At 42.4% G+C, this 9,345-nt stretch overlaps 1 long non-coding RNA gene across 1 annotated transcript in view; it reads right to left on the reverse strand.

Annotated features, from left to right (window-relative positions):
- Positions 1 to 7,409, reverse strand: part of LOC124100666 (uncharacterized) — a 46,097-nt gene extending 38,688 nt beyond the window's left edge. The window contains exon 1 of the long non-coding RNA XR_006854376.2: positions 7,257 to 7,409. This is a non-coding gene — a long non-coding RNA (uncharacterized LOC124100666). The remainder of the gene's footprint in view (positions 1 to 7,256) is intronic.
- Between the last annotated feature and the right edge of the window lie 1,936 nt (positions 7,410 to 9,345).

A 9,345-nucleotide genomic window follows, 5' to 3' on the forward strand; every position in this document is an offset into this window, starting at 1 on the left:
CAGCTTCTGTGCTAGAAATCTTGGGTTTTTCTGGGTACCCAGAATGTGATGCACAAGGGAGATGCAAGCTCCAGAGAGGCACATGCCGTTGGCCCTGTAAGAACTGTACGGAAGCGTGCCAGAGCTGATTCCTCTAACCTGTGGTCCAGCAGGACCTCAGGGCCGCATTTAAGAGACTTCTCCTCCTACCCTGATTCCTAGTCCTGGACATTTTTCTGTATTAAAACACTCGCTTCTGCATAATGCAATGTACCTATAACCCTATTCTACTCCAAATAATAATTATTATTCCTGACAGGGGAAGGACTTCTTGGGTATAAGGAAATAGCAAAATAGAGTTGAAGTTCTAATTTTCTTGTTGTGCTCAGATCTCACTGCTGCCCTACATCTTCTCCTTTCACTCCACAAACACACATTCTGAAACAAACACAGACACACACACACACTGAAACACACACATGCACGCACACACTTGCACACCTGGACAACCCTATATGGTCGAGAATCCCATACAAGACACAATGGTCGCTCTCTTTCCTGTCATTTGTTTGTTGTGAGTCACTTGAACTCCACTGATTTGCATGTTGTTTTCATAAATTTGCATAGCACATTGAAGAGGTCCTCTCTCTTCAGCATCTCTGCTGTGGAAATGTGGCCAGTTCTCCCTGTGCCACAAGGCAATCAAAGGAAGGCTTTATTTCCACATACATTTATTACAATGACGCTTTTGAATGCTACAGAACATAGAAGGACTTTCTTTTAATTAGAGTATCAGTGTGAGGAATTTACTAAAGCCATCCCTTTCTTGCTGTGGTCAATGGGCAACTCAGAATTATGAGAGCAGGTAGCCAGGAAGGTGCACAATGTCCTGCTCTGGGAGGGATATTTTTAAATGATCCCATCAGGGATGTCCTCAAGAAATCCTCGCAGCCACTTGTGTCCTCTGAGCCTCCAAAATCCTGCTCCTTTAGTGGCTTTCACACCAGAGTTCTCACAAGGATGCTGCCAGTGACACTGGGGACCCCTGTCCATCTGGCTTGGCTCAGGACTCCATGCTCCACAGTGAAGCTGAGAAAACTGTGTGGAGTGTTTATATGTCTGTTTTGGTTTCATTTTTGGAATAATGGCCACACTGTACATGACCACCTGATTCTAATCACTCAAAAGAATTTTTTAAAAGGGGTTTTTCAGCCCCACACATGAAAGTGATATTATGAGTCCTGTTGAGAATTGAATCATATGTGCACAGCCCTCACGGTCTCTTACATAATGACCTTGCCTGTGTGCAGTCCTTCCTTCCCTCCCATCTCATAAATCATCCATTTACCTTGGGCATGTTTTTTTTGCTCTTCAACACTGAGCCATTCGCAGAATGAAAAGACAAGAGAAAGGGGTGAGGGATGGGGCCTCAATCCTCTTTGGTTCTCCAGCCACCACATAAAGAAAGACCAAAAGGGAAAAGGGAAGAAATGAAAGAGTACCCATAGAAAAGAGGAAGGAACCTAACAGAGAAGAAAAGCATCAAGAGAATGGTCTTGCTCCAGGGCAGTAGTGTAAGGGCTGTGGATCACAACTCCTTCCCTGCGAAGGAATGGGAAACCCACAGGCCTGGGACTCAAGCCCACTTGGGGAACGTGTGGCTATGCAGTCTTGACCAACTTGTGTAGTCTTCAAGATCAGGATAGCAATGCTGTATAACATCTCACTTACTCCACAGAGAAATAAGGAAAATGAAATCATTTACTATATTGTTTAGAGAAATCCTTATTGGACATGTATGCAACTGTTCCTTCGTGGTCTCCATTGCCTCTCATGAAGTAAACAGAAAAGGAGTTGAACTGCAGTGAATTTTTTTTTCCTTTCTGTTCTTTTTTAATCAGTCCACAAACATTTCTGGACATTCCACTGTATCTTCAACCTGCATTATATAAACTACAATGTACAAATGTACCCACCACCCTGCCCATTCCAAGCTTCCCAAGTCCCAGCAACCCTCCATCACTGTCTGCTAAGATCCCATTAAGTTTCTTGCTGAGGCCATCGTAGTGAGCAAGCATAAGAGTGGAGCCTCTATTTTCAGGTCATTCACTTGAATTTTGAATCTTTGTGAATCACAAGAAAATCTATGCAGAGTAATGTATCCATTATATGATACCCTAATTCTAAAGACAGTGATTCAACTGCTCCTGTCAGGTCTCTAACCATCTCCTTCCATGTGACCAAATCCAAGGGACACTTCTCTGATCTCATTTAATTTGGTTGCTCATCCAACTTACCACTTCCTCTTTCTTTCTTTTTTTTAAAATATTTTTTTAGTTGTAGTTGGACACAATACCTTTATTTTATTTATTTATTTTTATGTGGTGCTGAGGATCGAACCCAGAGCCTCGCATATGCTAGGCAAGTGCTCTACCTACTGCTCAGCCACAACCCCAGCCCTGTACCACCTCCTCTTTCTAAGAATATTCTCTTTTCTTGGTTTTCCTCACACCATCCTCTGTTTTCTTCACTTCAATGGCTTTTGTCTTTTTTCCCTCTGTTGCCTCTACCTCCCCTTTCAGTTTCACAGGTTAATAATATTCCTTAGAGTTTGGTCCTATCACCCTTCTTTTTTTCCTTCCTCTTTCTTTTCTTCTTTTCCTCTTCCTCCTTCCTTTCTCTCTTCTCCCTCTTTTTCTCATCCATCTATATGCTCTCCATGGCTGATCCCGTCATTCTCAACATTTAACTCCATGGAGTTAAAACTCTTTAATCACCTTCTGTTACGGTTTAGGCAAAAGCTCATGAGTGAGACAGTGCACGGATTTTCAGAGGTGAGATGATTAGATTATAAGAGATGTAAGCTAATCAGTGAATTAATCCACTGCTAATGAGTACCAAATTCACAACCACAGATCATCAGAGATCTTTATTTATATATCCAACTGCCTACACTTGGATATCTCAAATGTTTCTCTGATTTAACATGTTTAACATTATCAGAACACAAACCTTGATTCCTGGTCCCCAAACTTAACTTTCCACCTCCACATATCTTCCCTCTAGAACCTCCCAGCATCTGGAGCCAAGACCATGGGGTCATTCTTGACTCTTCACTTTCCTGCATACCCACCATTCAATCTACTAGCAAGTCCTATCAACCTGAACAATAGTCGTGAATCTGTTTATCTCCACCACTACCCTGCCAGCCACACCACCATCATCTCTCACCTGGGTCCACTTTATACCTCCCAACTGGTGTCTTTCTTTCCATTTTTGTTCCCAGCTCAACTCAATTCTTTCTCCACATAGTAATAAAGTAAATTATACTATATCAGATTAATATCAAACATAAATCAGATCATGTCATTCCTCTGCTTAAAACTCTTTAATCACTTTCTGTTAAGGTTTAGGCCAAAAAGCTCATGAGTGAGACAGTGCAAGGATTTTCAGAGGGGAAATGATTAAATTATAAGAGATGCAAGCTAATCAGTGAATTAATCCACTGATACGGATTAATTGGGTAGTAACTGTAGGCAGGTGGAGTGTGGCTGGAGAAGGTGGGTCACTGGGGGTGTGCCTTTGGGCTTTATATTTTGTCCCTGGTGGAGCGGAGCTCTCTCTCTCTTCTTATTGTTGCCATGTCCTAAGCTGCTTTCCTCCTCCACACCCTCTGCCATGATGTTGAGCCTCACCTTGGGCTGTTTTAGTCAGCTTTTTCACTGCTGTGACTAAAAGGACCCAACCAGAACAACTGTAGAGGAGGAAAAGTTTATTTAGGGGCTCACGGTTTTAGAACTGGCCATAGGAGGCCAGCTCCAATCCTTGGGGCTCAAGGTGAGGCTGAACATCTGCTGGAAGAGTGTGGCAGAGGGAAGCAGCTCATATCCTGATGGGAAAGCAGAGGGAGACTCCATTCTCCAGTTACAGAATATATACATCCCAAGCCATGCCCCCCAATTCCCAGCTCCAGCCACACCCTACCGCCTCCAGTTACCACTCAATTCATCCCATCAGGTATTAATTCACTGGTTAGGTTAAAGCTATAATCCAACCATTTCTCCTCCAAACCTTCTTGCATTTTCTCAGATGTGAGTTTTGGGGGGACACCACATCTAAACCATCATAGGCTCAGAGTGATGGAGTCATCCAACCATAGACTGAAACCCTGAAACCATGAGTCAGAATAAACTTTTCTTCTTCTATGCTGTTCTCGTCAGGTTTATTGACAAGTGACAAAATAGCTGGCTAAAGCACCCTCTATTTCACATGGAATAAAATCTAGTTTCTTTACCACAGACCCTGCATGATCTGTCCCCTGTCCCCTCCACCTCATCTCATGCCAGGCTTTCTTTCCCCTTACTTGGTGATAGCTAGTCACACCAGTCCTCTTAGTTCTGTAAATGTGACCAAATCCTTCCTGATTCAGAATCTCTCCTACTTTTACTCCTTTGCCCTTATGTTAAATGTCTTATCCCATAGAGGACTTCTCCCAACAACCCCATTATGAACATTATTTTCCTCACTTTTATTACTTTCTATCTTGGCTCTTTCTTTGTTCCTTTTTTAAACTTGTCTTGATTTCTAATAATTTCTTCCTACTGAAAAAAATTTTTGATGAAATTTGTTTTTTTTTTATGACCTTCAGTAAAATATGAGCCCCATGAAGGTAAGAATGGACTATCTGTGACTATGGTATTCCTCACACCACATCCCGATGTTCAGCACTATGGGAAAAAACGAAGAAAGAAATGAGGAATCACAATCTCTGTAATATTATCCAGGTTTATCCTAATCATTTTCTTCAAATTACAATTCCAGTTTGACTTTAAGACTTGGGGATTGAGGAAGTAGCTCAGCAATAGAGTGCTTGCCTGGCATGTTTAAGGCTCTGGGTTTGATTCCCAGCATTAGGAGAAGGAGGAGGAGGAGGAAGGGAGCCGGGAGAGGAAGAGGAAGAGAAGGAAGAAGACAATGAATCAGGACATACTTGAGACATCTGTTTCTGTGGAAACTTCTAAGTAGCCATCTTTGGCAGATTCAAGTCCCTTTTAGGCCATGCTCATATGGAGAAGAAATGAGCACTCAGAAAAATGACCAAAGTTGAAATATTACATGTGTAATTTGGCTTTTTTTATGATAAATTGTTCCTAAAGAGATCTAAGTAGAGATAACCATCAACCTAACATCTAATTAACTTAAATAGAGCAAATATTGTCTAAATCAGGACACTTAAAGATACACTTTAAATAATAACTCAAGGATAATAAACATCAATGAATATTATCTCATGAAAACCAGAACAAGATGCTCTAACATCAATCACTATGTGGTTCAAATCTTCCTAGAATTTGCAATAAAAAGTTAACATAATGGCTAATCATAAAATTATATTCAAATGGTGTGGACTAATAGCATATTCCACAAATTATTACCTTTTTATCTATAATTATGATCTATTTTATATGACAACAAGTCAGTGGGTAAAGGAACACAGAGTTAAATATGTTGGAATCCAGAAGGGTTCTGTGGGCGAGAATTTGATAGACATCTTTGAGGAGATGGAAGGGGATTTGTTGTCTCATGGTTGATTCTTGGATAAATCAGTAATAAAAAATAATAATTAAAGTTTACTGGGCCTTTATCAGATGCCATATCAACTGAAAAATGCATTTAACATTTCTAACCAAAATAATCCTCAGAACACCTCCAGGAATATTTAGTATTAGTTTCATTTTGCAGAGAAGGTCTTCAAAGTTCAGAGGATTAAACAAATTGCCCAAGATTATAAAACAATGAGCAGCAAAACTGCGCTCACACACAAAGGGGCCTTTCTCTGAAGCCCATATTCTTAGCCACTGGTTGACTCCTTACATTCCCAACTTCCTTCTATAGTTGCAGTTTAGAGGTCTCTCTCTGATCCACACTGGGATAAGCTTCTTCCTGCTGGCACATGCTCCTTTATGTGCTTGGAGGAAACACTAACAAGGCTCACAGATTGCTGCACGTGGAGGGCTGCCTGTCTTGTACCTGTCTAGAGGAATTGAACCATACAGTGTTATGGCTGAAAAAGATCTTGGATGGTCCATGGTCCTGCCTCCTTATTTTGCACATGAGAAAATCAGAGAAATGAATGAACTTGCCTAAAATCACAGAGCCTCACAGTCAAAAGCCAGAACCCAAACCCAGATCTCCTGATTCCCAGTCCAGTATGCAGTGATATTCAAAATACAGAATATATTCAGAGTATATTCAGAATATAGAATATATAGAATATAGCAATATTCAGAATATAGAATCTTCAGAAAAAATTTTCCCATGTAAATATTTTATAGGTAATTTAGTAATAATATAAAACATTAATTTTACAATAAATAATGCATATTTACAAAAAAAATGTAAACATAGCCTGGGGTACACTGTCAGGCTTGGAATTAGCTCCATGGTCCCAAGGAAATGCAGCACATGCACAGGATGCTGTCCCACACCTGGGACCTGGCAGTCCTCCCTAGATTGTGTCTGCATTTTCCCAGAGTGGCAGAGTTCAGGCTGCACAGCTGCAGGAAATTGTCTCCCTCTACGACCCTCCCATTTGCTCATCTGTAAACCATCAGAAGGATGTTCCAGACTTGTCCAGGATGTTCCTGGCTTCCACATCTCCTTCGCTCTCTTTCATTCTCAGCTGAGACCCCTGACTGTTCATTAGAGAAGACCAGCCCATCTCAAGGCTGTGAAACAAGCAGGACCATTAGTGGACCTGGGAAGGCCAGATAGGACACACACAGCCCGGGGCCGCCTTAGTCTATCCTGCTGCTGATTCCAGACTCCAAACCTGGCCCCACTGATGACTGGGTTCCTGATCTTCTCCTGAGACCAAAGTCCAACCTCAGATCCCCACTCCAGGAACCTGGCCCCATCTTTGTCCTCACGACTGGGTCGCTCATGATAATCAATTCTTAGGACCAGACTTAGGAATTTTTAGAGGCCTTAAATACTCTAAATAGTATGCAGTTTCTTTACCTCCTCCCTTTTTTTCTCCATCCAAGTTAAAATAAAAAAAAATACTATGTCATAATTAAAGTTTTAGAAATGATAAAAAAAATGTACATAGATACTATTGTTAAAATACCGTCTTCCTAGATATTCTCATCTCTCTCCCTCCCTCCCTCCCTCTCTTCCTCTCTCTGTCTCTCTCATGTGTGACATGTACCCTTGCTTTGCTGAGGCCAAATTACCCAGCTGTGAATATTTCTCCCTTGTTAGGTAGCACAGCTTACCTGTCTCAGAGGCCCTGGAGGGACGGTGGATTAGAACAGAGTTTCTCTTTCTGGTTCTGGTGTTCCTTGAGGGGACTCGTGCCACATGCTATATTTTCCCCCCTAACAAAACAAAACAAACACATCATCCTGTTTCTATATCAGGCAGTTTCTTTCCACTGTCTACCTTGGGTGGCTTCCAAGTGGAGGGCTGGCAGTGACACACTGACACCTTCCCATTAAGGGCTTTCCCAGGAGCTTCTGACATGATTTCCCAATGAGGAACGGGGCCCAGGCACCTCCTCCTGGAAGGCTTACCCCAGAACCCTCTAGAGCTATGATGTGCTGAGAGCCATAGCCGAGTCCGAATGACGCATGGCATTTTTGCCAGAACGGAGTGGTTGAGAGGTGACGCCAGCAAGCTATTGAGACGATAATGGTTATGTTAAGCTGTGTATATTAGACCCCTGCTGTCCGCCTCAGCCTGCTACTTTGGAGTTCTCAGGCTACTTTGGAGATCTAGCGGGGATTCCCGGAGAGTTCCCATTGGTTGGGGAAGTGCCGGAGGAGGGATTTCCGGTTGGTGGTTCCTGGAGGAGCCACGTGGTTGGTGTTCGGGAGAGTTTCTGGGGAGCGTGTGTGGAGTGTGCTAGTGGAGTTCGGAAATAAAGTTTGTTCTTGCTTCAGTGGCTTGTGATTTGTGCCAAGCCAGACTGCGGCATTTGGTGGCCCGTACGGGAATGAATGAACCTGCGACTCCAACTGAGCTAACCATTATCATCTCAATGGCTTACTGGCGTCATCTCTCAACCACTCCGTTCTGGCAAAAATGCCATGCGTCATTCGGACTTGGCTATGGCTCTCAGCAGTGATGCATTAGTCAACCAGAGCTGCATCCTCACCAGTGAGGTCTGGACCCCAACTGGATGGGAGTGGGTGTTCTTCCTGGAGAGCTCTAGCTCAGCTCCAGGGACAGTGGTTGCTCTGTGTATATGTTCTTCTTCTTCTTCTTCTTCTTCTTCTTCTTCTTCTTCTTCTTCTTCTTCTTCTTCTTTTTTGGCATTCTTTTTACCTTTTACTAACTGATATGTTGCTCCAATCTCTTGTTGATTAATTCTTTATATTCAACTTTTTCTATTCAAATTCCTTTGTTTTATGTCTTCTGATTGGACTCTGATGGATATGAAATTAGCTTCAAAAGTAGTTCCAAGAAATGGGCTAGGAAAGAGGATTTGGTCGTTTGGCCATATTCTTGAACTTGTGTGCAGCACTGAGCTCCTTGCCAAGGGGAACAGAGTGCTAGTGAACCAGGACATGCAGCATCACCTAGTTAGTCAAGTTGTCACCTGTAGTTGATTGTGGATGGAATGCCAACTGAAGCAAGTGCCATGGGAGCCCAGGTGGCTGCTACACTTGATCATTATAACAATAATGGTGGCTACAAGGGCCATGGCATGGAATGGACTTTTGTAAGCTTGAGCACTTCCAGAAAGAAAACAATAAGCTTGGATTCTTCAACTCCAAGCTCAAGTCACAATGTGAGAACCAGAAAGCCTTCATGACATTCCTGCCAGTGTCTCTGTGAGGACATGACAAGAATCTCCACAGGTCTTAGCAGCTTCACCTTTCAGAGGTCACCATATCTCCACCTTCCTCAGATGACTACTGCCTTTCCTGGTACCTCTGAAGTATGTTCTCAAGTCTTAGCTCGTATTTAGGATTAACTAACTCATGGATTAACCATGTGAAAAAATTACATTTAGTAGATTAACAAAAGTGAGAACCTTAATAGAACACCACACACATGTCTACATTTTAGAAGGGACCAAGTGAAGATGCAGGACTGCTCCAACCCCAGCCAGTTATAAGCATCTTATCTGTCAGAATCCCATGTTTCCATCCTACATAGGGAGAGAGGAAGTGCAAGATACAACCAGAAGAACGTTATGCGGTCTGGTCAATTATAAACTCGCATCTGTGCACAATCCCCTTCTCTTGACTTTAGGGGTAATGATAGGGTTTTTTAGCTTTGCCTCATCTTTTAATCTTATATGCATTTAATCTAGGATTAGAGAGCAGTTTTGCTGCAAAAGTCCAGAACATGGAGCTT

This window comes from Marmota monax, unplaced genomic scaffold (assembly GCF_021218885.2).
Source record: "Marmota monax isolate L192 unplaced genomic scaffold, Marmota_monax_Labrador192_F-V1.1 WCK01_AAM20220418_F8-fsc00037, whole genome shotgun sequence".
In the NCBI taxonomy this organism is placed as follows: Eukaryota; Metazoa; Chordata; class Mammalia; order Rodentia; family Sciuridae; genus Marmota; species Marmota monax.